This window comes from Pecten maximus, chromosome 4 (genome assembly GCF_902652985.1).
Source record: "Pecten maximus chromosome 4, xPecMax1.1, whole genome shotgun sequence".
Taxonomy (NCBI): domain Eukaryota; kingdom Metazoa; phylum Mollusca; class Bivalvia; order Pectinida; family Pectinidae; genus Pecten; species Pecten maximus.
Window position 1 is genome coordinate 6565583 of NC_047018.1, and position 26259 is coordinate 6591841.

Below are 26259 nucleotides of genomic sequence, written 5' to 3' on the forward strand. Positions count from 1 at the left end.
GCTGCCGTAGATCAGGACTAACTTACCAGAATCTAACATGGTATACAGCTTTTCAGTGATAATAAATATATTAATTAATATCTTATAAATATAAGTATCTTGAAGATAAAAGATATATTTATGGAGTTCTACACTGACAGTTGTATTGGACTGTAGCTATATAATGTCACAGAACATATAATGTCTTTGCTACTCCTGCTTAGCGCTTAGTATTATAGGAGTGGAACAACTGGTTCACCCGCTGTCAGTATGTGACCGGGTGGGGTGTCCTGCTGGGTGTCTTCGGCAGAATGCTTCAGTGAGGTAGCACTATAAAGTCAGCATCAGTTCCATGCTATCACAAGGAGACAAACACAGACATACCACAGCTTTCCAAAAACACACATGCATGTATATCACACATAGGAAGTTATACAATACAGAACCAAAGAAAACCTCGGTTCGTATGTTGTCAGTAAAACGAAGAGGATAGAATGTATCAATTGTGTTAACACTTGGTATGTGTTGTTCAATGAGATTTCAAGAGTCCCAACAGAGCCAGGTTAATTTAACATGTTTGTGTTTTTATGGCTTGAAATCAATTTAATCATTCATATTTTGCTAAATTAGAATTTCCGAGGTCGAGGATGGCGAGACAAAGTTAAGGATGGTAAGATGTTAAATGACCTCAATGTTATATGGATACATGTGAACAGAGAATGTTTCAGTATAAACATTGAACCATAATCTTATTAAAATAAAACAATCTTTGATGAAAATGGAGCACTGATTCATCATGCAGCTATTGACAGGATGAGGAAATGGTTTTCATGGAGGATGGATAACTGCTGGGTGTATTGGTGTGAGTCGACAGCTCATTAACATGGTGGCAGATTCTGGTTGGGAGGGGATCTGGTCTGCATAGATATGGTTTTATTTTATCCCAGTATTATCTGCCAATGTAAATCTATATCATTGTCAGAAGTTAATGTCACCATCCCAGTCCAAGTGAAAAATGATGTAAGACATAGCTTTTATTTCTGTAGAACAAAGAGCCTGTAGGGGGGAATCCTGTCAGTGTTAAATGAAGTCTCTACCTCAGGAGAGTGGATGTCTGTTGACAGTAATGGAAAGTCTCTGGGGAAGGAAAAAAGAGAACTTTGATGTCATAGAAACCTGCTTCATGTCAGGTTGAATTTCTCCTCAAATACATTAGGTGTTTGTCAGTGTATACTGACCAAGCCTTTCAAATGTCAATGTATGTGATTGGCAGCAGGAGCACACTTACCATATGACAAAATCACCTGTGTGAAGCTGGGTAATAGCTGTAAATATATTGGTAATTTGCTACACTATTTACAGCATAAATAACTTAACTTTATTTTACCTGTAGATACCATATTTGTAAAGATTAAAGAAGTTGTTGAGTATATGCCATTCAAAGTTGTGTGAAGTTCTCGTTTCTTGAGGGAATGTGGATCTTGAGGTAGAAAGGATTCTGATATGTAGGTACAGGCTGTGTGAGCAATTCAGGCCCTCTGAGCCTTTTATCTTGAGGTAGATGGGATCTTGGGGTAGACGGATCCTGGGTTTAAGGTGGATCTTGGGGTAAAAGGGATCCTATAAGGTAGGGTGGATCTTTAAGGGACCCTGAGGAATGATTCAGCTATTTGGCAGAGAAATACATATTGATAATGCTCTTATATCTGTATTAGAAATTACTAGGAACATTTCAAGAATTTTGAATAAAAAAAAATCACACAAATTCAAGTGCATTAATGCTGTATCCCGCTAATGGGTTTAATCAAGTGAATAATGTGATCAGTTCTGTGGAATCACAATAGTTATTAAGTGATCCTTCTGTACAGCATTTAATTACATGTTATGTAACCCTGCCATGTTGATGTGGGACTGTGTGCACCTCTATGACATTTCAATCCATCTGACTTCCTTACTGTTGTCAATATCACCGGAGTACAGGATCACGCCTGCTAGTGGAAACGAGAGATACCTGACGTTGATGTATGTAGTCATTTATTTGTGAAGAATAAGAATATAGTTATATGTTGCAGAACTGAAATAGAAATCAGATTAGTTTTTACTGTGTCAATATTTGATGTGTAAATGATAATAGACTTGTGAAGGTGAAACATTTTATAAAGCACACTCTGCCATACTGAGAAAGGGAAACAACTGGTTGGTAGATTTTCTCATCTGTTTCTCATTCACTGTGACAAACACTTATTTTAATGGCAGAACCCAGATGAGTTTTATTTGGTAGATTATTTGGGAAGCTAAAACCACAATTTTTCACAAATTGTTTATTCTCAAAGATTGTATTTATTCATTACAACAACCCAACCGAAAAATTAGGCTTTTACGATCTGGCATTTTCCATATGTTTGTTATTATGTCTTTAAACACTTGTTATTAATGTTTATAGTTCTAGAAGCTAGAAATCCTAAGGTGAAGCACTTGAAATACCCAACCTCAATGATGCCATAGAGTAGTGCTGACCTTGACATACCTTGGTGGGATGGTAAGTGCTATATCCAAGTCAAGCATGTCTGTAACCCTGATGTCCCACTGTTGGACTTTATCTCCCCAGCATCACCAGTCAAAACGTTTTGATTGCCTGATTGGCCAGCTTGTTTCATTAGAAGATTTATTTATTAGTGAGGGCAACAGGTTAGGGGTACAACTTATAGTCAGTTTCTGTAAACTCTGAAGTTAAATGAAGTTAGAGACATGTAGCTACATATATACCATACTGTACTACACCCAGTATATACCATACTGTACTGCACTCAGAATATACCATACTGTACTACACCCAGAATATACCATACTGTACCACACTCAGAATATACCATACTGTACTACACCCAGAATATACCATATTGTACCACACTCAGAATATACCATACCGTACTGCACTCAGAATATACCATACTGTACTACACTCAGAATATACCATACTGTACTACACTCAGAATATACCATACTGTACTGCACTCAGAATATACCATACTGTACTACACCCAGTATATACCATACTGTACTGCACTCAGAATATACCATACTGTACTACACCCAGAATATACCATACTGTACCACACTCAGAATATACCATACTGTACTACACCCAGAATATACCATACCGTACTACACTCAGAATATACCATACTGTACCACACTCACAATATACCATACTGTACTACACTCAGAATATACCATACTGTACTACACTCACAATATACCATACTGTACTAAACTCAGAATATACCATACTGTACTACACCCAGAATATACCATACTGTACTACACTCAGAATATACCATACCGTACTACACTCAGAGTTTACCATACTGTACTACACTCAGAGTTTACCATACTGTACTACACTCAGAATATACCATACTGTACCACACTCAGAATATACCATACTGTACCACACTCAGAATATACCATACTGTACTACACTCAGAGTTTACCATACCGTACTACACTCAGAGTTTACCATACCGTACTACACTCACAATATACCATACTGTACTACACTCAGAATATACCATACTGTACCACACTCAGAATATACCATACTGTACTACACTCAGAATATACCATACTGTACCACACCCAGTATATACCATACTGTACTACACTCAGAGTTTACCATACTGTACTACACTCAGAATATACCATACTGTAACACACTCAGAATATACCATACTGTACTACACCCAGAATATACCATACCGTACTGCACTCAGAATATACCATACTGTACTGCACTCAGAGTTTACCATACTGTACTACACTCAGAGTTTACCATACTGTACTACACCCAGAATATACCATACTGTACCACTCTCAGAATATACCATACCGTACTACACTCAGAATATACCATACCGTACTACACCCAGTATATACCATACCGTACTGCACCCAGAATATACCATATATACTTACTACACTCATAATATACCATACTGTACCACACTCAGAATATACCATACTGTACTACACCCAGTATATACCATACTGTACTACACTCAGAATATACCATACTGTACTACACTCAGAATATACCATACTGTACTACACTCAGAATATACCATACTGTACCACACTCAGAATATACCATACTGTACCACACTCAGAAACATTCATATACTGCTTGATCACTGGCATCAATGAACACCATCTTTGAACATTTCAACTTTCGTTTTAAATACGACCTTATGTGCAGTAAGTTACATCAGATTTGACCAAATTTAGAATGTCAAATCTCTGGCTCTATATGAGATGTAGAATTATTGTTCTTTTTCACCATTGAGCACTTTACTTGGGTGACATTTTTCACATACTTCAATCTACATTTTTTATTAACTTCTCATGACAAAGTCAGGGAGTGATATAGTATACTGATTGTATGTATGTACATACAGATGTGTGTACCTACATTTGTTTTGACTTTGTCTGCTCTTTTGAGACTTCAATTAAAAAAACAAAGGTTAAACTTCATAAGGGTCAAGTATGAGAATACCCTGAGCATGTTTGTGTTAAAGGACAAGGTCAAGGACAAGGTCACTGCTGATATTCATAGACAATTTTTCTCAGCACTCTTGCCAGTTTGTTATCTAAGGCATCTCGATCAAACTTGATATGTTGGTCAAATACAAGAATACTTCAAGCAAGTTGGCATCAGGACTTACTGCATGTCAGATGAGATCAGTAAACAGTTTAAAGTTTTATTGGAGAAGGCTTGTGATCAATAAGTATTGTTACGTTTTGATGGAGAAGGCTTGTGATCAACAAGTATTGTTACGTTTTGATGGAGAAGGCTTGTGATCAATAAGTATTGTTACGTTTTGATGGAGAAGGCTTATGATCAATAAGTATTGTTACGTTTTGATGGAGAAGGCTTGTGATCAATAAGTATTGTTACATTTTGATGGAGAAGGCTTGTGATCAACAAGTATTGTTACGTTTTGATGGAGAAGGCTTGTGATCAACAAGTATAGTACGTTTTGATAGAGAAGGCTTGTGATCAACAAGTATTGTTACGTTTTGATGGAGAAGGCTTATGATCAATAAGTATTGTTACGTTTTGATGGAGAAGGCTTGTGATCAATAAGTATTGTTACATTTTGATGGAGAAGGCTTGTGATCAATAAGTATTGTTACGTTTTGATGGAGAAGGCTTGTGATCAACAAGTATTGTTACGTTTTGATGGAGAAGGCTTGTGATCAATAAGTATTGTTACGTTTTGATGGAGAAGGCTTGTGATCAACAAGTATTGTTACGTTTTGATGGAGAAGGCTTGTGATCAATAAGTATTGTTACGTTTTGATGGAGAAGGCTTGTGATCAATAAGTATTGTTATGTTTTGATGGAGAAGGCTTGTGATCAATAAGTATTGTTACGTTTTGATGGAGAAGGCTTGTGATCAACAAGTATTGTTACGTTTTGATGGAGAAGGCTTGTGATCAATAAGTATTGTTACCTTTTGATGGAGAAGGCTTGTGATCAATAAGTATTGTTACGCTTTGATGGAGAAGGCTTGTGATCAATAAGTATTGTTACGTTTTGATGCAGAAGGCTTGTGATCAGTAAGTATTGTTACGTTTTGATGGAGAAGGCTTATGATCAATAAGTATTGTTACGTTTTGATGGAGAAGGCTTGTGATCAATAAGTATTGTTACATTTTGATGGAGAAGGCTTGTGATCAACAAGTATTGTTACGTTTTGATGGAGAAGGCTTGTGATCAATAAGTATTGTTACATTTTGATGGAGAAGGCTTGTGATCAATAAGTATTGTTACCTTTTGATGGAGAAGGCTTGTGATCAACAAGTATTGTTACATTTTGATGGAGAAGGCTTGTGATCAACAAGTATTGTTACGTTTTGATGGAGAAGGCTTGTGATCAACAAGTATAGTACGTTTTGATAGAGAAGGCTTGTGATCAACAAGTATTGTTACGTTTTGATGGAGAAGGCTTATGATCAATAAGTATTGTTACGTTTTGATGGAGAAGGCTTGTGATCAATAAGTATTGTTACATTTTGATGGAGAAGGCTTGTGATCAATAAGTATTGTTACGTTTTGATGGAGAAGGCTTGTGATCAACAAGTATTGTTACGTTTTGATGGAGAAGGCTTGTGATCAATAAGTATTGTTACGTTTTGATGGAGAAGGCTTGTGATCAACAAGTATTGTTACGTTTTGATGGAGAAGGCTTGTGATCAATAAGTATTGTTACGTTTTGATGGAGAAGGCTTGTGATCAATAAGTATTGTTATGTTTTGATGGAGAAGGCTTGTGATCAATAAGTATTGTTACGTTTTGATGGAGAAGGCTTGTGATCAACAAGTATTGTTACGTTTTGATGGAGAAGGCTTGTGATCAATAAGTATTGTTACCTTTTGATGGAGAAGGCTTGTGATCAATAAGTATTGTTACGCTTTGATGGAGAAGGCTTGTGATCAATAAGTATTGTTACGTTTTGATGCAGAAGGCTTGTGATCAGTAAGTATTGTTACGTTTTGATGGAGAAGGCTTATGATCAATAAGTATTGTTACGTTTTGATGGAGAAGGCTTGTGATCAATAAGTATTGTTACATTTTGATGGAGAAGGCTTGTGATCAACAAGTATTGTTACGTTTTGATGGAGAAGGCTTGTGATCAATAAGTATTGTTACATTTTGATGGAGAAGGCTTGTGATCAATAAGTATTGTTACCTTTTGATGGAGAAGGCTTGTGATCAACAAGTATTGTTACGTTTTGATGGAGAAGGCTTGTGATCAATAAGTATTGTTACGTTTTGATGGAGAAGGCTTGTAATCAATAAGTATTGTTACGTTTTGATGGAGAAGGCTTGTGATCAACAAGTATTAATAGTTACGTTTTGATGGAGAAGGCTTGTGATCAATAAGTATTGTTACGTTTTGATGGAGAAGGCTTATGATCAGTGAATATTGTTATGATTTTTAACGGGAAGGTTTAATTTATGATTAGTAAATATTGTTAAATTTTAATGGAGAAGATTGATGATATCTAAAAATTGTTAAGTTATGATATATGTTTTAAATGAGCTTGGACAAGCATTCTGGTGAATGTTTCACTTTGGTATGGGACAGGCATCAGAATACATTCTGCCCCATTGTTTAGAAAAAGAACTCAATATGTTCAGTTGATCATCTGTGTAAAGTTTTTAAAAAAATCACTCCTCTCTAAAGCTTTGGAATACTGAAAATCTGTAACACAAAGTAGAAAAATAAAAGAGAATTTATCTTTCCCATGGGTGGATTTGACTGTAATGAAGGTGTCTGTTAGCTGAATGGAATTGAGGACTCTCAGTTGGGCACTGCTATCTTATTATTGGTATAATGCATTGGTAGAAAAGTGAAATGTATTAGCACTGATCAATAGGTACAGGAAACAAACGTCTTGGTAAGTTTGTTCATACAGTATCATAAACTCAATGTATAATCACCATGTCGTGTAATTTTCTCCACATTAACTTCCCCTGTCGCTGTGTGTAATGATTTTGTATCCAAAATTGATGTTTTTTCTCCCAACAATTTAGTGTCCAAGTCTCAGGGATTACTGATCTGAAGCCAGGAAATGGTAAAGGGCACTTGCCTTGACAATATAACCCCACTTTATAGATAGGACTGGGTATGATTTTAGGATTAATCAAATTTGAAATTGTGTGGTTCATGTTTTTATTACCGTAACTGTATGTTTGAAATTTGAGATAACATGAATCGATGTAAGATTACATATTATATTCCAAAAATTAATAAAAAACAAATCAATAATGTTTCCACTAATGTAAGAGGAAATGTCATAACCAAAAGGACAGAATTTAGTATGGACTGAGGCTTTCTTTCTGTCTCGAGCTCTCTCTCTATATATATACTGTATATATATATATATATATATGAAGCTGAAATTTTCTAATCCTCAGAATTTATATAATTGACTCTTATTTTCACCACTTCCTACTTGAAAGTTAAAAAAAAAAAAAAAAATATTACACAGAAAAAAAATTAATAATAATACAGAGTTACAGCCCTTTGTTATATATATATAATTACCATGCACAACTTGGTCTGAAGTATTATCTCTACCACCAGTGACAATACTACAGTGAGTGACTGTTAAGATGGCCAGAGTGTACAAACTACTGTATTCTAGTTCCTGTACTTTCCCCTTTTAATTGATCACAATACAATGTACAATGCATTTTAGAAAAAATCAATTTGATCACAATACTACTCATAATTAAGTAGAAACACTAGTTATAATTTCCTATTAACGTGTTTGAATCCTACCCACCAAATTAACGATTACTAGGCGATATTAAAAGGTTTGAAAATATTGTATTACAGCTATGTGAAGTAAATTGACTCTTCAGTTGATGTGGACAATTGCCATGAAATAAACTATGAATATTTTATGATTCTCAGAAATTCAAGCTGTGATAGTTTATAGAATGTAGCATGTTGACCATGGTTGTGTTTAGTTTCAGTGAACAGTTACAGAGATTCTAGATCTATGTGCCATGTTCTTGTCTGTGACATTATCAATGATCAGTTGTCTGTAATAGTCATAAGACTTGCAGATTTAAGTTCACCTAAACATTGGATTGGCCTCTAAGTTGTTATCCATATTATCTAACATTATTGAAGGTCATTTTTGATGTAGACATCAGTCACATCATCATTTTATAAAGAAGAAATGCCCCCAAGTGCTTTCTGCATATAGTTTCCATGTCCTCTTTAAGCTCCCTTTATATATAATTAGTTTTCCATGACTCTTAATCATTTCTTTAACCTGTGGGATTCCAGGTTTTTTTTTCAATTCAAAGCTCCCTGCTGTCTTTCTTGTCTGTGTCTGTTTCTTTGACTTGTGAGATTCCAAGCTTATTCTTTCCAAAGCTCCGTGCTTTTTTCCATGTCTCTGGAATGTTTCCTTGACCTGTCAAATGTGAGATTCCAAGCTTATTCTTTCCGAAGCTCCGTGCTTTTTTCCATGTCTCTGGAATGTTCCTTCCCCTGTGAGATTCCAAACTTTTTCTATCCAAAGCTCTGTGCTGTTTTTCTTGTCTTAGAATTTTTGTTGACCAGCTGATTCACAGTGTAATATCATTCTCTACAGAAATCATAAATTGTTGCCAGTTAACCTACAGCTAACCAAGTGAAATATGTTTTGGTGTTAATTACAAGAGTGTCCAGAACATACCTATCAGATGCCTTGATTTTTTACTCCTTCATTAAAAACAAATTTTTACTCCTTCATTAAAAACCAATTTTTACTCCTTCATTAAAAACAAATTTTCACTCCTTCATTAAAAACAAATTTTTACTCCTTCTTAAAAAACAATTTTTTACTCTTTTATCAACAGATTAGGGTAAAGGTGTAAAATCGATTAAAAAGTATGATGCTGAACATTGGGTCCTGTGTATTGTAAAAGCACTTTGCTTTGCTAAAGTGTTTTTCCGTTAGGATAGTACCAATTATAGTCTTTGAGCGGTATTCATTTCAAAGTGATTCGGGTCTGTTGACAGGTAGATTTAAATGCCACGAGTTCTAGACACAGTTAGAAATGTAACAAATAAAATGTGGAGAAATCCTGATCTTTGGTAGAAAATTGAAATAGATGATCATGCAGGAGTCGTTAAATAAAACAAAGACGTTGCTTAATGGAATTTTCGAGCTGAAGGTCTATTTTATAGTAAGATGGATTGCCTGTGTTGTATTTTGTGTGTCACTGCAGTGTAGCACTGGGACCTGCTGTCTTGTGGGAACAGTTGTATAACTAGCCTGTAACTTAGCCAGGACTGGTGGTCCCCAGTGGATCCCAGACATGCTCTAATAGCTGTACCCACCTACTGCTACTAAATTTCTGGTGAATGTCATGGATTGATCCTCCAATGTCTTCTTAGCTGTGAACCACCAGATGGTACATCTGTACAAATGTTCTAAATCTATAGTGGTTCTGTCTCAGCAATACACCAAGTCTATTGCTCTAATCCATAGAAAATCTGGTGTCTGTAATACTGATACAGTTATGTCTCCATGGTAACTGGTGTTGTGTATGGAATACTTGGATAGTTGTGTATCCATGGTAACTGGTGTTGTGTATGGAATACTTGTATAGTTGTGTATCCATGGTAACTGGTGTTGTGTCTGTAATACTGATACAGTTGTGTATCCATGGTAACTGGTGTTGTGTCTGTAATACTGATACAGTTGTGTATCCATGGTAACTGGTGTTGTGTCTGTAATACTGATACAGTTGTGTATCTATGGTAACTGGTGTTGTGTCTGTAATACTGATACAGTTGTGTATCCATGGTAACTGGTGTTGTGTTTGTAATACTGGTACAGTTGTGTATCCATGGTAACTGGTGTTGTGTTTGTAATACTGATACAGTTGTGTATCCATGGTAACTGGTTTTGTGTTTGTAATACTGGTACAGTTATGTATCCATGGTAACTGGTGTTGTGTCTGTAATACTGGTACAGTTGTGTATCCATGGTAACTGGTGTTGTGTCTGTAATACTGGTACAGTTCTGTATCCATGGTAACTGGTGTTGTGTTTGTAATACTGGTACAGTTGTGTATCCATGGTAACTGATGTTGTGTCTGTAATACTGGTACAGTTCTGTATCCATGGTAACTGGTGTTGTGTTTGTAATACTGGTACAGTTGTGTATCCATGGTAACTGATGTTGTGTCTGTAATACTGATACAGTTGTGTATCCATGGTAACTGGTGTTGTGTCTGTAATACTGGTACAGTTGTGTATCCATGGTAACTGGTGTTGTGTCTGTAATACTGGTACAGTTGTGTATCCATGGTAACTGGTGTTGTGTCTGTAATACTGGTACAGTTATGTATCCATGGTAACTGGTGTTGTGTTTGTAATACTGGTACAGTTGTGTATCCATGGTAACTGGTGTTGTGTTTGTAATACTGGTACAGTTGTGTATCCATGGTAACTGATGTTGTGTTTGTAATACTGGAACAGTTGTGTATCCATGGTAACTGGTGTTGTGTTTGTAATACTGGTACAGTTGTGTATCCATGGTAACTGGTGTTGTGTCTGTAATACTGGTACAGTTATGTCTCCATGGTTACTGGTGTTGTGTTTGGAATACTTGTATAGTTGTGTATCCATGGTAACTGGTGTTGTGTATGGAATACTTGTATAGTTGTGTATCCATGGTAACTGGTGTTGTGTATGGAATACTTGTATAGTTGTGTATCCATGGTAACTAATGTTGTGTATGAAATACTGGTACATTGTATAGAGAGGTGAAGTTTCTGAAATTAAATTCAAAGAAAAAAAAATAAGACAAAACAATTTAAAGTATCATGTGTGTGATGCCCTAAAGTCTCATTGAAGGAAGATAGAAGAGGTATGTTTTAGGTAGGAGTGGGACACCATCGATGCATCAATTCATCGTAATGACTCTACTAAATCATTAACACAGCAATGATACTCCTTTATGAAAGAGGGTTTGTGTGGGCTGCTGTCAAATAATTAAGGGAATTAGTGTAAATTTCTTAATTAGTTTAAAATGATATCCACCTGGTGATGCTAGGGTTTTATTTTAGTATGTTATATAACGAGTTTTGATATATTTTGTAGCATTGTGGACACATATTTCACTGTTTGTTTAGAGTGATATATATATTCTAGAATCCAATACTGATACTGTGATGTTGGATAAATCAATTAAATGATCTTTTGAAATTAACATTTCAGGATTTTATTTGTATCTGTCAGTAATTTCCATGTGGCTGGTGAGGAGGGGGTGTGTAAACAACTGGGAGGGGGCCTGCTGAGGGATATTTGAAACAGAGCATACCCAGTATATCTCCAGCATAAACTAGTGTGTGCTGTGTTTCTCATTGCTGGTTTCAAACTTCTCAGAGTGTTTATAGTTGGCAGCAGATGAAGTAGAATTTTGTGCCTGGCCAGGACTGCTGTGCATATGATTGTGTAATTTATTGTTCACACTTGCCCATTGGTACAGTGTACTCCTAGGTGGTCATACAGACATTATTTACACCAACATGAGTTCCTGTGCTAGCTGTACTGGGTAAGTGTCCACTATTTCTACCTACTAGATACCTATCTGATAGATTCACAACCAATCCTCCAAGTTTATGTGACAGAGCCCAGCAATGTAAACACTGATTGCTAAATGTCTCCTATTGTTATTTGCCAAGCTTTTTAACATTTCAAGTATTAGGACAGTTGGCACGATGTAGACTTCTGCTTTATGTATTAAACATGAAAAACTTGGAATAAGTCAGTAAATGCAATCTGCATATGAAATGCCGCACTAGACACAGAAAAAACTCAATTTGCAAATAGATAGGTATTGAATCCTTGGAGGGGGGAATCCAGGAATGAGAGAGTACATCAGTTTTTTATGTTCTGTCCAAACAAACGTTATTGCAGTCTTGGTGCCAATCACAGTCAGATTTTCTCCTACTCGATGCAGCTTTATACTGAAAATATCACAGGGGTCTTTATGTCGTACAGAAGTCATATAGGCATGTCTTTATCAGGAGATGTTATAGCTTGCCTTATAACTGGGGGCCCATTGATGAGAGACTGATAGTAATGGGGGGGGGGGGGGGGGGGCGTTGTTGTTGTTGCCCGGAAGGAGTCCTTCTTCTTCTTGAAGATGGTTCAGTTTTCTTTATAATCCGACTTTCAGAAAGTCGAGAAGTTGAGACCATTGAAACAGTATCAGCGTTGCATTATTGGATTAAAATCAACTAACATGAGACTAGTTATGATTTTATTTTTTCACAATACCAGTGTTTGTACTATGCTTAAGGTGTTAAATAAAGATGTTGTTCAGTAAGTTTTTATAGAAAATAAAGAGAGAGAAAAAACAATGGCAGAGTAAAAGATCAAGGAGGATGGAAATGTAAGAATGAACACAGATTGAAAAGTAGTGTATTTATCCTTCAATAAGCCCATGGCTAATGCCTTTTGATAAGACTAAGAATTGCTACTTTATGATCTTGTCATTAACCCCAAACCTGACTTAAAGTTTGACTTTAAGTGTTTGTCCCCTCGGCTTATTACATGATAATATATCTATGGTAAACAAGTGTCTTGGGAATGATATTGGGTATATATCAGTATTGGTTTTCCAAAATTTCACAAATGTCTTGAGTATATCACTGGGTATTCCAGAACTTACGTTGTTATTCCTGATAGAAATCTTGTATAGAAATGTGTGTCATAAACAAGTCCAGTATCCAAATAGAATTCCACTGCACTATGTAATGAATGCTACAATTATCTCTACCTATTTTAGTGGTGGCTGATTGGACTTCCTGGGGAAAACTAATTACAGAATTATGAATAGACCTGAAGTCTATCAAACAGATGCCTAGATGTTCTGTGCTAACCCTGTCTACTGTCAGGATACATCTTAGTAATCCCTTAGTATGTTGATAGAATTAATACTGCCTTTTACTTGGCTGTCAGAGTCAGGGGACAGTTGTACTACCAGAGAGGCCTGATCTACAGCCTAGAGCCAAATCCCATTGGAAAAGAACAGTTACTTTGATATGATCAAGGTTGGGGCAGCTATGTGTAAACAAAATTGGAACATACTTTACAGGAAAACTTGTTTCCTAATTTCATCTCACCAACATTCAATTATATTTGGAATTTGTAGATTTAACTTTTTACAAGGAAAACCTGATATATCTACATCATTATATGCTGAGTATTTCAACAATGTACCAGATTGAATCTGTAATGAACTGTTACAGTAATTGTATAACACATCATATTTCAGACTTTAACAACAAGTTCTGTAAACTTAACAGTTAACATACAATTCTACACCATCATTCACTTATTGATATTTAAAGATAAACATGAAGCCGACAACAAAAGCTATACCTACTTGTGTTTTATTTTGGCCCAGTGTTATAGTTAGTGATACCATACTTTATCACCTGGGCCCCAGACATTACTGGTTACCATGGTAACAGTGGATGGTATCTGTAGCATCAGTTTGTTGGTGACTTCTTTCTCACCTGTAATAATGGTTAAATGATATTTTTTGGAAACACTGTTAAAAAAGAATATAGACAGCAGTTGTGTTGTTTACAGCATTTCATCATATAGACACAAAGCTTCAAGTGCTGCGTACATGAAAATAAATATAGCTTTTTATGTCTTGAACATACTATTGACAAAGGAATGTTTGTAATCAGACAAAAAACGATAAGCTGCCTATGACATAGAAGAGATTGCCTAACCATCTGTTGGTCCCAGTCAGACTGACAATGACACATGTAGTCAGAGTAATTATTGTCCGTACACCAAGTACAATCTGTCTAACAGTACACCAAGTACAATCTGTCTAACAGTACACTAACTTGGAGAGGCCATTGTTCAAGACTTCTGTGTATGTTGCTCAATACAGATTTTAAAAAAATAAGTAAAAAAGAAGAAATATCTTTAAAAAAGATAAACGGCATAGTTTTTATGCTGGTGGTTATAATGTAATACTGTTGGTCTAATGCGTTTCAGCACGGATAACAAAACTATATCAGTTTGAATCATTTTTGAATCAGGAATGTAATTTTATTAATATGTCATTTGAAAAGATTCATCCACTTATTCAGCTTGCATTCAATCTTAACTTTGTTTCGTTTTTAACTGCAAATCTGCATTTTGCCTTTACCGATACATTGACCAATCACATACTTCATCTTGACCAGTAACGCCACCTGTCGCGTCATATCCGGGGCAAAAAGAAATTATACGGCTATGCGGAAAAAGAAGAGATAGTTATGATGAAATGTCCTATGTGAAGAATAAAACAAATAGCCCACCTCTACACAAGTACATGAGCACTTAAACCAGAGAAATCTTCTGTTGAGATGCTGCCTATTGTACACCACTCTCTCAATAGTCAAGACATTGCTTACCTTTTTGGCTATATAATGGTACTGTTTTAATTCAATTTTCACCCGAGTGAGGGTAATTCAAAGACCTGTGTAATTCTTGTTACCATGAATACAGTTTCCATGGAGTTCAGTTACCTAATTCTGCTCCTATGAACCACAACTCAGCCTCCGAAACCTCTATCAAAGTGTCATTAGGCGGTTAACTGAACAATCTTAGGTTACACTTTTTTTACACAAGATGTTTGGTATCTGTAATACTGATTTACAACACTGCTAGTTATTGTACTAGTAAACAGATCAGGGTGTGACAAATGTTAGTGGTGTGGCAGCTGTTGTTAACTGGTGAGAAGCTGTTGTTTAATTATGTAACAATTGTTGTTTACTAATGGGACAGATGTTGTTTACTGGTATGATAGTTATTGTTTACTGATGTAAGAGTTGTTGTTTACTGATGAGACAGTTGTTGTTTACTGGTATGACAGTTGTTGTATACTGGTATGACAGTTGTTGTATACTGGTGAGACATTTAATGTTTACTGGTGTAAGAGTTGTCATTAACTGGTATGACAGTTGTTGTTTACTGGTGAGACATTTAATGTTTACTGGTGTAAGAGTTGTCATTAACTGGTATGACAGTTGTTGTATACTGGTGAGCCAGTTATTGTTTACTGGTGTAAGAGTTGTCATTAACTGGTATGACAGTTGTTGTATACTGGTGAGACATTTAATGTTTACTGGTGTAAGAGTTGTCATTAACTGGTATGACAGTTGTTGTATACTGGTGAGCCAGTTATTGTTTACTGGTGTAAGAGTTGTCATTAACTGGTATGACAGTTGTTGTTTACTGGTGAGACATTTAATGTTTACTGGTGTAAGAGTTGTCATTAACTGGTATGACAGTTGTTGTTTACTGGTGAGACATTTAATGTTTACTGGTGTAAGAGTTGTCATTAACTGGTATGACAGTTGTTGTTTACTGGTGAGACATTTAATGTTTACTGGTGTAAGAGTTGTCATTAACTGGTATGACAGTTGTTGTATACTGGTGAGCCAGTTATTGTTTACTGGTGTAAGAGTTGTCATTAACTGGTATGACAGTTGTTGTTTACTGGTGAGACATTTAATGTTTACTGGTGTAAGAGTTGTCATTAACTGGTATGACAGTTGTTGTTTACTGGTGAGACATTTAATGTTTACTGGTGTAAGAGTTGTTGTTTACTGATGAGACAGATGTTGTTTACTGATGAGACAGATGTTGTTTACTGATGAAACAGATGTTGTTTACTGGTATGACAGTTGTTGTATACTGGTGAGCCAGTTATTGTTTACTGGTGTAAGAGTTGTCATTAACTGGTATGACAGTTGTTGTATACTGGTGAGACATTTAATGTTTACTGGTGTAAGAGTTGTCATTAACTGGTATGACAGTTGTTGTATACTGGTGAGCCAGTTATTGTTTACTGGTGTAAGAGTTGTCATTAACTGGTATGACAGTTGTTGTTTACTGGTGAGACATTTAATGTTTACTGGTGTAAGAGTTGTCATTAACTGGTATGACAGTTGTTGTTTACTGGTGAGACATTTAATGTTTACTGGTGTAAGAGTTGTCATTAACTGGTATGACAGTTGTTGTTTACTGGTGAGACATTTAATGTTTACTGGTGTAAGAGTTGTCATTAACTGGTATGACAGTTGTTGTTTACTGGTGAGCCAGTTATTGTTTACTGGTGTAAGAGTTGTTGTTTACTGATGAGACAGATGTTGTTTACTGATGAGAGACAGATGTTGTTTACTGGTATGACAGTTGTTGTTTACTGGTGTAAGAGTTGTTGTTTACTGATGAGACAGATGTTGTTTACTGGTGAGACAGATGTTGTTTACTGATGAGACAGATGTTGTTTACTGGTATGACAGTTGTTGTTTACTGGTAAGACAGTTGTTGTATACTGGTGAGACAGTTGTTTACTGGTGTAAGATTTGTTGTTTACTGACGAGACAGATGTTGTTTACTGATGAGACAGATGTTGTTTACTGATGAGACATGTTGTTTACTGGTATGACAGTTGTTGTTTACTGGTGAGACAGTTATTGTTTACTGGTGTAAGAGTTGTTGTTTACTGATGAGACAGATGTTGTTTACTGATGAGACAGATGTTGTTTACTGGTATGACAGTTGTTGTTTACTGGTATTAAAAGTTGTTGTTTACTGGTATGACAGTTGTTTACTGGTGATACATTTGTTGTTTACTGATGTAAGATTTGTTGTTTACTGATGAGACAGTTGTTGTTTAATTATGTAACAATTGGTGTTTACTGCTGAGACAGTTGTTGTTTACTGGTATGGCAGTTGTTGTTTACTGATGAGACAGTTGTAGTTTACTGATGAGACATTTGTTGTTTACTGGTGTAAGAGTTGTTGTTTACTGGTGAGACATTTGTTGTTTACTGGTGTAAGAGTTGTTGTTTACTGATGGGACAGTTGTTGTATACTAGTGAGACAGTTATTGTTTACTGGTGTAAGAGTTGTTGTTTACTGATGAGACAGATGTTGTTTACTGATGAGACAGATGTTGTTTACTGATGAAACAGATGTTGTTTACTGGTATGACAGTTGTTGTTTACTGGTGTAAAAGTTGTTGTTTACTGGTATGACAGTTGTTTACTGGTGAGACATTTGTTGTTTACTGATGTAAGAGTTGTTGTTTACTGATGAGACAGTTGTTGTTTAATTATGTAACAATTGGTGTTTACTAATGAGACAGTTGTTGTTTACTGATGAGACAGATGTTGTTTACTGATGAGACAGTTGTTGTATACTGGTGAGACAGATGTTGTTTACTGGTGTAAGAGTTGTTGTTTACTTGTGTAAGAGTTGTTGTATACTGGTGAGACAGTTGTTGTTTACTGGTGTAAGAGTTGTTGTTTACTGGTGTAAGAGTAGTTGTTTACTTGTGCAACAGTTGTTGTTTACTGGTGTAAGAGTTGTTGTTTACTGGTGTAAGAGTTGTTGTATGCTGGTGAGACAGTTGTTGTTTAATTATGTAACAATTGGTGTTTACTGATGAGACAGTTGTTGTTTACTGATGAGACAGTTGTTGTTTACTGATGAGACAGATGTTGTTTACTGATGAGAGACAGATGTTGTTTACTGGTATGACAGTTGTTGTTTACTGGTGTAAGAGTTGTTGTTTACTGATGAGACAGATGTTGTTTACTGGTGAGACAGATGTTGTTTACTGATGAGACAGATGTTGTTTACTGATGAGACAGATGTTGTTTACTGGTAAGACAGTTGTTGTATACTGGTGAGACAGTTGTTTACTGGTGTAAGATTTGTTGTTTACTGACGAGACAGATGTTGTTTACTGATGAGACAGATGTTGTTTACTGATGAGACATGTTGTTTACTGGTATGACAGTTGTTGTTTACTGGTATGACAGTTGTTGTTTACTGGTGAGACAGTTATTGTTTACTGGTGTAAGAGTTGTTGTTTACTGATGAGACAGATGTTGTTTACTGATGAGACAGATGTTGTTTACTGGTATGACAGTTGTTGTTTACTGGTGTAAAAGTTGTTGTTTACTGGTATGACAGTTGTTTACTGGTGATACATTTGTTGTTTACTGATGTAAGAGTTGTTGTTTACTGATGAGACAGTTGTTGTTTAATTATGTAACAATTGGTGTTTACTGCTGAGACAGTTGTTGTTTACTGGTATGGCAGTTGTTGTTTACTGATGAGACAGTTGTAGTTTACTGATGAGACATTTGTTGTTTACTGGTGTAAGAGTTGTTGTTTACTGGTGAGACATTTGTTGTTTACTGGTGTAAGAGTTGTTGTTTACTGATGGGACAGTTGTTGTATACTAGTGAGACAGTTATTGTTTACTGGTGTAAGAGTTGTTGTTTACTGATGAGACAGTTGTTGTTTACTGGTGAGACAGTTGTTTACTAGTGAGACAGTTATTGTTTACTGGTGTAAGAGTTGTTGTTTACTGATGAGACAGATTTTGTTTACTGATGAGACAGTTATTGTTTACTGGTGAGACAGATGTTGTTTACTGGTGTAAGAGTTGTTGTTTACTGATGAGACATTTGTTGTTTACTGATGGGACAGTTGTTGTTTACTGATGAGACAGTTGTTGTTTACTGATGAGACAGTTATTGTTTACTGGTGTAAGAGTTGTTGTTTACTGATGAGACATTTGTTGTTTACTGATGGGACAGTTGTTGTATACTGGTGAGACAGTTATTGTTTACTGGTGTAAGAGTTGTTGTTTACTGGTGTAAGAGTTGTTGTATACTGGTGAGACAGTTAATGTTTACTGGTGTAAGAGTTGTTGTTTACTGATGGGACAGTTGTTGTATACTGGTGAGACAGTTAATGTTTACTGGTGTAAGAGTTGTTGTTTACTGGTGTAAGAGTTGTTGTTTACTGGTATGACATTGTTTACTGGTGAGACAGATGTTGTATACTGGTGAGACAGTTATTGTTTACTGGTGTAAGAGTTGTTGTTTACTGGTGTAAGAGTTGTTGTATACTGGTGAGACAGTTAATGTTTACTGGTGTAAGAGTTGTTGTTTACTGATGGGACAGTTGTTGTATACTGGTGAGACAGTTATTGTTTACTGGTGTAAGAGTTGTTGTTTACTGATGGGACAGTTGTTGTATACTGGTGAGACAGTTAATGTTTACTGGTGTAAGAGTTGTTGTTTACTGGTGTAAGAGTTGTTGTTTACTGGTATGACATTGTTTACTGGTGAGACAGATGTTGTTTATTATGTAACAGTTGTTTGTTAAATGGTGTTACAGTTGTTGTTATCTTGTGTGACAAATGCCTACTAGTGTGACAGATCTTGTTTATATTTTCAAATGGGTTGACAGTCACAGATACGTTTACCTCTCTTAGACTAAAGACACAAACCATGGAGACCTGATAGACACATGTCTGACCATCAACACTATATAGACTGTCTATATAAAAACACTCAGACATTCCTTCAGACGGTGTGTCAGTGGCTATAACTCCGACAAGGTTACGCTGAGCTCAGCAGCAGATCTACATCTGTAAGCATGTTCCCATGATCATTATTTTATTAACTATATTTCTGTCAAAGAATGTTTGTGTTTTGTCCTTTCTGTGCCAAAACCTATTCCCATCTACTGGGTATTTATTCTGTCTTTGAAATGGATTATAGAAATATAGTTATCCAAACTAGTATCAGCATGTGTCAGTAGACAGTAAAACAAACAGGTTGATTAGGAGATATTTTGTTATAAACTGTAGTTTTTGTGAATATGCCAAGCTTCTGACAATGTCCGTTTCTGTTTTCATCACTTAATCTTTGTTTTTATATTGCTATTAGATTTACAACAGAAAATTGGAAACTTTGTCATATGAATCAAGAAGTATTTATTTTGTATCTAAATTTGAAAGAAATGTGCATGTATTGTTATTACCTATGTAAGCTGACTGAGGGGTTTTGTAGAGCATATTGCACCAAGTAAACTTGCTCGAATGTAGCAGTTCCTTCTGTTTTAACACTGTTTCCTAACCCTTTGTGTATTTGATGTTTCTAATGATATGCAGAAATCATATATTTATAACGTTTTAATCATAAACTGAAGTTGTAATTAAATGTTGAATCTTGGAACTTTGACAAAAAAAGAGAAATAATTAACAACTTGTGTAAGTCTAATTAAAGATAAAGAGTATTTTCAGTAAGGTGAATAGGTTATCATTACGATCCTGAAGATTTGTGTGTATAGGGTTCCTAGGTCATACTTTCTACCCAGTGTGGAATCAAACCATGGGAAGGTTATCTTAACTAAGCAATCAGATGCTATAGAATGCTGCTTGGTATTTTGTTTATAAACAGTCATTTATAGGTCCCTTTGATGTTAGACATGTTCTGGCCCTTCTGATTGGTTGATTGGTTTGAGGAAGGTCTGGAGGTGATCCCTGTTACCACCAGATTTAGACCATCACCAGCCAAACTAATGGTTGCCATGAAAATGCCAGGCTTTGTGATAAATCTTCCTTCCAAGATAAACTTTGGTATTTGCTGTTTTTCAAAGGATGATGTCTTTACTGGCCAGCTATGACCTCTACATACTCTACCTAATAAAATCCAAAATTTTTAGAACAAAGTCTTCTATGTTTTCAAGTATAATTATAATGTTAATCTCATCAATTAAAGATGCACTGGAAATAACTTCAGAAACCATTTCTTCTTAATTGTTTTGAAATTACTATATTCACCTGGAGATGCTAAGTAGCAGGTACAAAGTGTTTTTAGCTCATCTGACCCAAAAGGTCTTACTTTCTAAACATACTCCTCCTTGATACATCATTGAGGAAGGCAATCATTTTTATATATAAATGAGGCTGTTCCACCCTTGGGGACAGGGGCAGGGCCCCAAAAGAGGAACTAAGCTAGATTTTTCTTTAAAACACGACTCCTCCTTAATGCCTTAATGGATTGCAACCAAATTGGGTCTGAAACATTTGGGGAGGGCAATCATAACTTATGCAAATGAGGCTAGTTTGACCCCTGGGAAAAGGGAGGTTGGGGTCTCAAAGTAAATTACTTAATTCACTATTTCAACCAAATTTTGAATGAAATTGAAATAGGGGCAATCACGTCTGAAATATTCAAGGTTTGCTTGACCACATTATATTGGTATGAAAGTTATCATTTTCTCTGCTGTAAGTCTTAAGTTATAGTCAGATGACTGTTAAGGCCCCTCTTGTTCTGATTCGTAGAAAAACTCACATATACCAGTTAACCATCTCAGTTTAGCTGGAAAGTTAGTGTTAATATCTGGAATGTCCATCTGAGGATTTTGTTGATTTTCAGTATTATAGAAAATACAAATTCATAGATTCTAATTTTTTTTATCAAATTTTGGATCAACATGTTCAAGGTTTGGACAGTTTTAATTAATCATTGAAATAAAACTTAAGTATTCTAAAACTATTTCTTGTTGTTTTGTTCAGATATTCTTGGAATTGTCAGGATCTAATGCTCTGACAGTAGATAATTCTATCTGCACACACACATTTCCTCAACAAATTGTCATCCTGCAGTTTCTGATTTTAATTGTGGAGGAGGATGCAACAGTTTGACCCTTATTGATCTAACTGTACACCAGAGACAGCACGATCGCGCTCCACCTAGGTGTCGAAATCTCCAATACCCTTTATGTCGTGTACACCAGAGACAGCACGATCGCGCTCCACCGAGGTGTCGAAATCTCCAATACCCTTTATGTCGTGTACACCAGAGACAGCACGATTGCGCTCCACCTAGGTGTCGAAATCTCCAATACTCCTTATGTCGTCAATTGAATGTTTTATGGATTTTTTATTTCGGAGGACAGGATCCTTGGGAGACAAAACACAACCTTTAGACAGTTATAATGAGTAAGGCTAGCAATAAACCTTGAAATACATCAACTGGACTATTATTACACACAACAAGATTATTGTACCCATTAAATACACAAGTTGGACTATTATTACACACGACAAGATTATTGTATCTATGGAATACACAAGTTGGACTATTATTACACACAACAAGATTATCATATCCATGGAATACAGTTAGACTATTATTACCCACAACAAGATTATTGTATCCATGAAATACACAAGTTGGACTATTAATACACACGACAAGATTATTGTATCCATGAAATAAGTATTGCAGAGTAAATTCCGGAATTTTGTTTGATAAAGTAAAATGGCTTAAAAAACAAAAATCAATTTTTGTACAGGAAGTACATGTTTTGATAGGTTTCATTTTAAACAAATGTTAGACAGACTGGTGAGGAAACTTTTCTCGATTCTGTAAAATATTTATTCTATCTCTAGGTGACATCTACTGCTCAGTGATGTCATTGGGATTCTATTTATAGGTGACATTTACTGCTCAGTGATGTCATTGGGATTCTATTTATAGGTGACATTTACTGCTCAGTGATGTCATTGGGATTCTATTTATAGGTGACATCTACTGCTCAGTGATGTCATTGGGATTCTATTTATAGGTGACATCTACTGCTCAGTGATGTCATTGGGATTCTATTTATAGCTGACACTTGATGTTCAGTGATGTCATTGGGATTCTACTTATAGGTGACATCTACTGCTCAGTGATGTCATCGGGATTCTATTTATAGCTGACACTTGATGTTCAGTGATGTCATTGGGATTCTATTTATAGGTGACATCTACTGCTCAGTGATGTCATTGGGATTCTATTTATAGGTGACATCTACTGCTCAGTGATGTCATTGGGATTCTATCTCTAGGTGACATCTACTGCTCAGTGATGTCATTGGGATTCTATTTATAGGTGACATCTACTGCTCAGTGATGTCATTGGGATTCCACTTATAAGTGACATTTGATGTTTAGTGATGTAATTGTCATTATGATAATTTAGTCAGTGTTTTGACTGAGAAGTATTGCTATGAGAAGAATTGAGGTACAGAAAGGCTGTACCAGAGGACAATCAACTAACATTTCGGTCAGATTTCTAATCAATACAATATCTGTGTTCGCTTTTAGCCTGGCTTTAATGTTATGATTATATCGGGAATGAATAATAAATTGGAATCATTGAACAAATTAATATCTGGTGGCTGCTATCAGTTATTATATGAGGCTGAGTTTATGATGTAATGTTCAATGTGTGTCTTAGCAATGCATAACAACCGTACAAACCTGGTCCATCAACCATACAGAGTCGGGCCTGGTCCATCCACCATAACCTTCCAGTAGACAGCATGACTTTTATGTGTCTGTATGCTTCTGTTTTATAGGGAAAAAACTGACATATAAGTTATTTTAAGGGAAGAGTTTTATCTTTAATAAGTTAATATATACCCTAGTCTGGTGTATATTATATATGATGTCATTTACAGGTTTTGTATGTCCCCTATCCAGGGTCAATAGAATATGGTCCAAGGACGTCATATAAAAGTAGTGTAAATGATCTCATGTAGTACCAAGAAAATGTTTCCTGTGTCATACAGCAAGTTTTGTGGGAGTTTCATGATTTGAAAGATAAATTGTTTTAATGGTTATCAGACTTTTAGTTGTATTATTGATGAACACTGTTGATATAACGTCTATAACATTGAAGCTGACAGTCAATTTTTTAATGTGCAGCTAAAGGATGGTGTGCTGTCTAAAATAAACAACAATTTTACATTTATTTCTGTATGAAATAATTTCAGTTTTTGTTGTTTTCCTACAAGTGAAATATAGCTGTCTGGTTTACTGATAAGTAAGGAATAAATACCTGATTTTCAGCCTTGACCACTTGTCTTGGAGTCTGACTGACAATGTAAATTACCCAGATGACCACTCATCCCAGTCAGCCTGCAATAAACTGACCAGTAACCCCCTGATCTGGTTTATGTTGATATAAGGTTGTACACTAAACAGAAAACCAGATCGGTTTGTAATGTGGGAAAATGACTTCATACAGAATCCTGCTGCACTGAATTCTTACTTTAACTGAGATGATAACTTGTCATTTCATCATCTAGACCCCTCAACAAAGGTCAGTGTTGATGGGAGACTGACATTTTGGTGAGCAATATAACCTCAGCTGTCCTACTACAGCTTTGATTACTGCGAGGGAGACAGATTAGGCAGTACTGACAGAGAGTACTGCAGCAAGAAACCTCCAAAGGTTCATTACTGCTATCCATTTCTTGTTTTATTGAGACTGAGGCTTCAGTTTGGGTTACAAGCTTGACAAAGGTCAGGTATATATGTAAAGTTGATTTAAATTTATCTGGTAAATAGTCGGACTTATATGTATTAGGTTTGGTTACTAGCCTGCTGATTCTCAGTGAGATTGATTTCTTTAGGCCTCCTCATCAGAAGAATTTATTGACTAAATATGATTAACAGGTACCATGGACCTTTTGTTTAAAGATATTTTGTGTGGGCAGTGATATGAGTGAAAGTAAGATGTTTTATATTATATACCAAAGATGTTACCTGTATCATTAACAAGATTGTCTTTTGAAAAAGCCACGAGCATATGATTAGTTTGCATCAAAGCACTAAGTTAGTTCTTTCACTTGTTTTTTTTTTTTTTTTTTAGAAACTGCAAATTGACTGAAACAGATCAATGACTATATACATATGTATATGAATAAGAAATGATGTTCTAGATACGACATCAAATAATTTTTTCACTATTGCTGTGGAAACATTTGGAAGACATTTTCAATTTTCGATTGATAAAGGATTATTAGTATAATTTTTTGGCTGTATTGTGTTAGGGATTCGGTAGATATATATTTGTCTGGTGTTGATATGGCTGTCAAATATTGTTACAAAGTGACCTGGGCAGGTAAACAAATTAAAATAGCTGACCTGGTACAAAACTCTTTGAATAAAAAAACAGTGGAGATGACAATTGGGTGTGAAGAGGTTTGTTCAAATATCACTTCTGTTAAGTGGGACACAGAAAATTAATACCAAGATTGTATTAGTTGGGCTGACCTGTCTACTGAATGTCCAATATTTGAATGGGACATGTCATGCAAGCCACTAGGATATTGCTATGTCAGGGAGCAAACTGCTATAGTGAGCCGTGTAAAACATGCCATGGTATAAAATGTGTTGTGATGGCAAGCTAGCTAAGGAGTACAAGTACTGGCTGGATCACGGTGGGACTTAGATAAAATTATACAATAACAGTGGCTAGATAAGTAAGTGGTCAGTATACACAGGTATAATACTAACTGGACAAGTTACAAACCAGATATGAGGTCAGAATACACAGGTATAATACTAACTGGACAAGTTACAAACCAGATATGAGGTCAGAATACACAGGTATTATATTAACTGGACAAGTAACAAACCAGATATGAGGTCAGAATACACAGGTATTATATTAACTGGACAAGTAACAAACCAGATATGAGGTCAGAATACACAGGTATAATACTAACTGGACAAGTTACAAACCAGATATGAGGTCAGAATACACAGGTATAATACTAACTGGACAAGTTACAAACCAGATATGAGGTCAGAATACACAGGTATTATATTAACTGGACAAGTAACAAACCAGATATGAGGTCAGAATACACAGGTATTATATTAACTGGACAAGTAACAAACCAGATATGAGGTCAGAATACACAGGTATAATACTAACTGGACAAGTTACAAACCAGATATGAGGTCAGAATACACAGGTATAATACTAACTGGACAAGTTACAAACCAGATATGAGGTCAGAATACACAGGT

The 26259-nt window shown here is 35.7% G+C and overlaps 2 protein-coding genes across 2 annotated transcripts in view; both read left to right on the top strand.

Annotated features, from left to right (window-relative positions):
• The window catches only part of LOC117325076 (heparan sulfate glucosamine 3-O-sulfotransferase 1-like), a 202087-nt gene that overhangs the window by 52075 nt on the left and 123753 nt on the right, over positions 1–26259 (top strand). The gene's annotated exons all lie outside the window — the stretch shown is intronic.
• LOC117325074 (heparan sulfate glucosamine 3-O-sulfotransferase 5-like) overlaps positions 11929–26259 on the top strand; it is a 108987-nt gene continuing 94656 nt past the window's right edge. The window contains exon 1 of the mRNA XM_033881009.1: positions 11929–12111. The gene's annotated coding sequence lies outside the window, so the exon portion shown is untranslated. The remainder of the gene's footprint in view (positions 12112–26259) is intronic.